The following is a 6,908-nucleotide window of genomic DNA, read 5'->3' on the forward strand; positions in this document are numbered from 1 at the left end:
AGAAGAACATGTACAAAAACAACATTTTACCAATGGGCTCAACATTATTACATTGTTTAATTCAAAATTAGGGCTTTTTTTTCCAATATTGCTCACAGAAACCGGTTTCCATGGCAACGAGAAAATATATTTTAGTTATTTCATTTATTTCAAATTGTAGCCAACAAAAAGGTGACCACGTTTGGTTGTTCTAGCGTAAGTCCTTCAGATGCAATATCACATCAAGTGTTGGCGCAGGCCTCAAATAGCCCGCTTGTCTGAATAGCGTACTTGCAAAAGACAATGTTCCCCTTTTTGCATAAACTATGATAATAAGCATAAATTATTCGAGCCTAATCATGTCAATCTGTTCATTATAGATATATGGAACTTTATGTATATATATATTACAGCTCACAAAAAGTGTCACCAAAAAAGCTGTATTTGTAGAAAACATTGTGGGGTTAGTTTTGACCCCATACTGTAAGATCAGTCGTAAAACAGCTACGGTGGTTTGAGGGTTAAGATAAGAAACAACATTGAAATAAAAGGAATAACGACCCATGGTATAGAATCTAAAATTTCCCAATACGCCGACGATTCTAACTTTCGCCTTGCTCCTAAACTTGGTTCTCTGTATGCTTTAGTGAAGGACTTGCAAAACTTTTCTTTATTATCGGGTTTGTTCCCAACTTTCGATAAATGTAAAGTACAACGTATCGGTTCTACGAAAGCTACATTTTTTTCTTCCCTGCCCATTTCCTATTCAAAGGAGAGACGGCCCCATGGAGCTCTTTGGTATTCATATTCCAGTACAACTATAAGATATAATAAGTATTAATTTCAAGAGGAGATTTACGAAGATTGACAAATTGTTATATCCTTGGAAAACAAAGACATTAACACTAATAAGTAAGATTACTTTGATTAATACACTTATTATAACACAATTCATTTTTCTACTGAGCTCTCTTCCATCCCCTCCACCTGACCCAAGAAGAAAATATTTCAATCTCTTTGGGGAGGTGGGCCGGTGGGAATTAGAAAAAAAAACCTATTCATAGTACTTATGGACATGGTGGTCTTAAACTGTGAAATTTGCAGTCCGTCAATCTCACATTAAAGGCCTCATGGATTGCTAAATTATATTTGAACAAGGGATGGTTTTGTTCTGAATTGTTATTTATGTCCGATCCGTTGTTTAGAACAAGTACACAAGTATGTTTCCCTTTGCGCAGCTTGACATTCGTGACTTTTGTTGTTTTATGGGAAAACTGGCACCCCTAAGTTGTTTTTTTTCATACAGGTTATACAGGCTTGATAGCATTCCCAGCTCCGGCCTCTTGAGGTGGGGGGGGGGGCAAAATGAAGCAACAGCTTCTGTCTTTGAACTTACATATACGTATTGGCAAAATACATTTCTTTTCGACAGCTTTTGATAGGAGGAGTACAATTTATTAATGATATTTTGGATTCTTAAAAAAAGATTTCACCTCAAAATTTGGTAAATCACACCAGGGTTTCAATATAGGAGGTGTCGATCACCTCCTAGCGGTTACTTGTCTGATCAACATGGGCCTTCGACCCTCAACTACGCGGTGGATATGCAGTTTCCTAACCGACCGGAAACAAAGAGTTCTCTAAAAAGGAGTTCACTCAGACTGGTCCTCTACCACCTGTGGCCTCCCGCAGGGTACCGTCCTCGGTCCCTTGATATCTCTCGCCATCATAAACGCTAGTGTAGACGCCTTAGCAAGAAAGTGGAAGTTCGTCGATGATCTTAATCTAGCAGAAAGCCGAAAAGTCAATGCAACCACCTGTCTCCAAACTGACCTTGACAATCTTGACACCTGGACAAAAGCACGGAAAATGAAACTGAATTCAAAGAAGTGCAAAGCAATACATTTGTACTTCACCAAAGTCGCCCCTACGCAACCAACTTTATACATCGCCGGCGAACCACTGAACGAAGTTAAAGTCGTTAAGTTACTTGGATTATTTGTGCAGGCAGACCTTGGCTGGGAAACACAAGTCGACCATGTCGTCAAGTCAGGTAATAGAAAACTATTCCTGCTCCGTCAGCTACGCCGCCTCAACCTTTCTCGAGAAGATCTGCTGACTTGTTACAAGACCATGGTCAGACCAGCTTGCGAGTACGCCGTCTCTGCTTGGCATCCGGGTATTAAAAGAAAACAACAGGCGAGAATTGAGACAATACAGAAAAGGGCTTGCCGAACAATACTTGGACCCGCTTACTCATCTTACACCGAGGCATGCCAAGTCCTCAATCTACCTACTTTAGATAGCCAACGCCACTAGCTGTGCTTTAACTAGGGAGGGGTGTTATTTCACGAAAATGTTCAGATTCAACTTTAGCCCTGATTTTCTAATGCCTCCATGTGTTGGGAAGGCATTAATGTGGAAACGTTTGAAATCAAGCCCGAAAACCCCCTCCTACCCCGAAAATTACTTTTTGCACCCCGAAAACGGGTGTTTTTTGCCAACATTCAAAGTTTATCAACTTTTGATTAAGTATCACGTAGAAATATGTCCATAATGGTCCCTTTAATGGTGTTTCATGTGGCATGTCATACCATAAAGGTACTTTGCACTTCAAAAGGTGGAGTTTCAAGGTCATATTACAGGTCAAAGGTCACCAAAATGGTAAAAAATGCCTATTTTTGGTAAAACTTCACAATATTCCCACATTTTCTGATGTTAGATGTAGAAAAATATGTTTGCATCGGCCTTTTGACTTTCCTGTTGTATGTCATGTCATAAATGTCATTATAAATGGACTCAACATACTGCATTATAAAACAAGTTCTATGTCAACGTCAAAAAAGGTTAAAGATCCCCAAAATGCTCCAGAATCACCGCGTGCCAACCATTTCCGTTATTTTCTCGCAAATGTTCATGTTGTGGGGGTATTTTAGTCTGTTCAGACTCATTTGTGACGTTAGTAGGCACAACTTACTATGTGCACCATAAATACGAGAGTCACTGTCACAATGGAATCAAGGTCATTCAACATACGAACCCACTGACATCATTTTATTACATACACGGAAGTAAAATGTGAGGTTGGTACTTTAAAATGTTTTGGCTCAGGTTCTTTCCTCATAAAGATAAAGCTAGTTGTGAGTTCATTCCATAGCCTTTCTGGCAGTGGTTTGTTGTGGTTTGTTATGCATTTTATCTGGGGCACGGTAATGGGAGAAGGTGCCCATCCCTCCCCTGCCTTTAACCTTCATAACTGATGTCAGGTACCCATTTTTACCCCTTGATGGAGTGAAGAAATTCGTGTAAAGGACAAGGATACAACCGACAGGAATGCCGTGAATCAAACCTTTTGATCTCGTGTCCATCAACATAGCCACATTTTATGCCACTACACCTTTACCTAAGCAGATTTCTATCATTATTCCTAAGCTTGAAAACTGGAGACATTTTGGGCAAAGACAGTACTTTACCATGTTTTACATTGAAGATATTTAGATAGATCCGGTAGATTTTAGCTTCCTATGATATAACAGTTGAGGTGACAATGGGCAGCATATTGAGGACTCTCAATCTCAGCAGTACACAATTTTCGCTTGTATCAGAAGAGATTTGGAGAGTAGGGAAGCACAGTATTTACCACTAATCGTGATCCGCACCCCTTCTTATTGCTCCCATCGCCACGATATAGCATCTGCGCTTGTCACCATGAACTTTAATTTCTGAAAAGGTGAGGGCCTGAGAATAGCCTTTCCTGCCTGGCGTATCTGTGAATCGTAGGGTACAGTGTCCGACCAGGCCAATCACATTGTCATCACCTGTGTGATACTTCTTACCCTCCTCCGTAGCCTCTTTGTATGTTGACCCAACAAATCCTGTATCAGTATTCAGTTCCGTTCCGTCTCCTTCTTCTGCATGGTCTGGCAAAATCCTTTTGCCTCCCATTTTTTGTTTCATTGATCACTTCCTATATAGATTTTCCTTACAGTGACCATTGCGGCCATTCCATATAGAAGGCAAGAATTTAATTTCCTCTTCCCCCAATACAAAAATTGCATTTCCTTTCAGTCCCTGATCTTGCCAAACTTGTTTTCTTGGGACTCCCTTCCCGATTTGTTCCCATAGAAAATTGCCCAACAGCTTTTCCATTTCACCACAGATTAATGAAGATTAATGACAGTTTAAATTCCATTTCTCACTCAGGGCTCGAAATACTGGGTGCATGTGCACCCAGTGCACAAAATTTTGGAGCTGTGCACCTAATTTTTTACTGTGGGTGCACTGGTGCACCCAAATATTTTCGAACGGTTTAATGTGTGAAGGCATCACTGCACACTATAGACAGCATATTCTTGACATCTAAGTGCAAGAAAATAATAAAATCTTTATTGTAGTACTTGTTTAAGATTTTTATGTTAGAATTTGAGTTAATTTGGATTTTGAAAGCTTCAAAACTGCATGCCGAGATCGCGCGCCAAACGCGCATGAAAAGGAACAGTAAGGTTTGTCATAAGGTTTTGCTTAAATAGTTACATTCTACTTCTAAATTATTTAATGTGGTGCATTTCGGGGTGCACCCAATCTTTTAGGTTGGGTGCACCGGTGCACCTATTCCCCAAACTGAATTTCGAGCCCTGACTACACTTTTTTTGGACTGTGACCGATTAATATTGGCGAGGAAGCTGATGTGAAGGGCTTAAAGGGGGCACCCCCTAGTTTATTCTGGGTCTCAATTCGAGTTTGCACACCCCCAAGTATAGCGACCGTCTCTTTCAGGAAATACTTCTGAGCCAAAACAATTGTGAATGGGAATGAAGGATATCCCTCTAGCTACAAGAAAACCCGAGTTGCGGTTTCTTCAACCTTTGTAATTTTAGTAAATATAAGAGGGAAAAAGTATTTCTCCGTCAAAAATGAGGTGCAAAATTTGGCATTTTCCCGTGGAACTAAACACATCACAAAATGTTTTGACACGAAAATGACTGTTAGTGACAGAAAGAGAAAACTCCAAGGTATAATCAAGCCCATTATAAAGAAAATCCTACCACTGCGATTTTCACAATAACCCGACGCGCGAGGTAATGCAACACGGCCAAAAGAACGCAACAAAGGTCAATCGGGGTCAAAGAGGCAGTTTACCTTCAACGCGTATGGATATCCGGAAGTAAGGCTCGGATCGAAACGCAATTTCCACCCAAAACACACCAATTCATACGCTTTTCAGCCATGTTAGTATTTAATGTCAGTTCGAAGCACATTTTGAGAAATGTGAACTCAAACCCAGACCCTCGTAACCCTTTCGTCCCTTTTTTGTCGCGGACTACCATGGACCACTGTCGCGGAAGAACTGGTGCGTGCACCGCTAATTTCTGCGGCCAATGTGTTCTTGTTGCAGAACAACCAGTGGTCTCTTACACCAGGGGCGAGAATCTTCCAGACATCGACCTGGTTTGCTGGACTTTACCAGCCCTTGCAAGGCTAAAGTATGCATTCAATGATATCCTTCTTAAGTGACAAGACACCATTAGGCCCCTCCCCTTCAAGTTTCTTCTTATCTTTTGACCTTATTAGTGCTGGGCCTGCCAATCTTCAATAATGGTGAATGCAAGTTTCGCCACTTAGTCAAAGCCACATCACATTAAAACACAATCCTGCAATTTGTATATGTTATTAGAATTTGCCCCCAATTAGAATGACACATTTGGGCGGGAATGGCTGACCCTTACGTTGAAAATAATTTGTCTCTAATGTGATGTGGCTTTGACGGTCGCAAAGGCCCCGGGAAATCCCACAAGGCAACCAGATAGCAAAGCACTTGGGACAGATTATACCAAACGTGGAATTTTTTTGACGAAAAAAGGAAATGGGCATTTTGATGACCTACGATCAACAATATGGCTTTGACGTTAGATTTTAAGATCCAACAAAGTACTCATACGATATGACACATACAAAATAATTTGAATTATCTATCATGAATATATTTGTACATTGTACAAGACCAAAAGTTGGGAAGCTGTAAAATCTTGGCACAGAACAGTGAAACAATGCAATCCCATGGTTTGATGCGTTGAGATAACTTCAGTGGGTTGCTATGGCCTTTCGTATCGTGAATGACCTTGATTCAAAGGTGACCGTGACTCTCGTATCTATAGTGACCATAGTAAGTTGTGCCTACTAACTTCCCACATGATTCTAAATAGATGAAAATACCCCCAACATCAGAAATATTTGCGAGAAAATATCGGAAACGGACGGTTCATGTGATTCTGGAACATTTAGTGACCTTTAACCTACAGTTTGACCTTGCCATACAATTTTTTTTTATAATGCAGAGTACCTTTATGGCATGAGATACCACAGGTAAGTTAAAGGGTCCATAACAAACATTTTTTTTACATTGAACTTCACAAAATGTGAGAATATTGTGAAATTTTGCCAAAATAGGCATTTCTTACTGTTTTGGTGACCTTTGACCTATAATATGACCTTGACACTCCACCTTTTGAAGTGCAAAGTACTCTTACGGTATGGCATACCACATGAAACACCATTAAATGGACCATCATGAACATATTTCTACGTTATACGACATCATAAGTTGATAAGCTTTGTATGTTGGCTCAAAACACACATTTTCAGGGTACAAAAAGTAATTTTCGGGGTAGAAGGGGGTTTTTGGACGAAAATTTCAAAATAATTACAAAGGAGTGCTTAGAACATCTTGCTGCATCAGGAAATTAGGGCTAAAGTGGTATTTGGTATTAACCCCCCTTCCTACTTTAACTTTTCCAAACGCCTGCTACATTCAGAGACTTTTAGAGACTGGCTACCTCCATACCGCGGCGACATCAGCGGTAGATCAACTCGGTCATCACAACTTCTCGACATAATCAAAACACGAACGGACAGGTACAAAAGAAGCCCCA

This window comes from Branchiostoma lanceolatum, chromosome 5 (genome assembly GCF_035083965.1).
Source record: "Branchiostoma lanceolatum isolate klBraLanc5 chromosome 5, klBraLanc5.hap2, whole genome shotgun sequence".
In the NCBI taxonomy this organism is placed as follows: domain Eukaryota; kingdom Metazoa; phylum Chordata; class Leptocardii; order Amphioxiformes; family Branchiostomatidae; genus Branchiostoma; species Branchiostoma lanceolatum.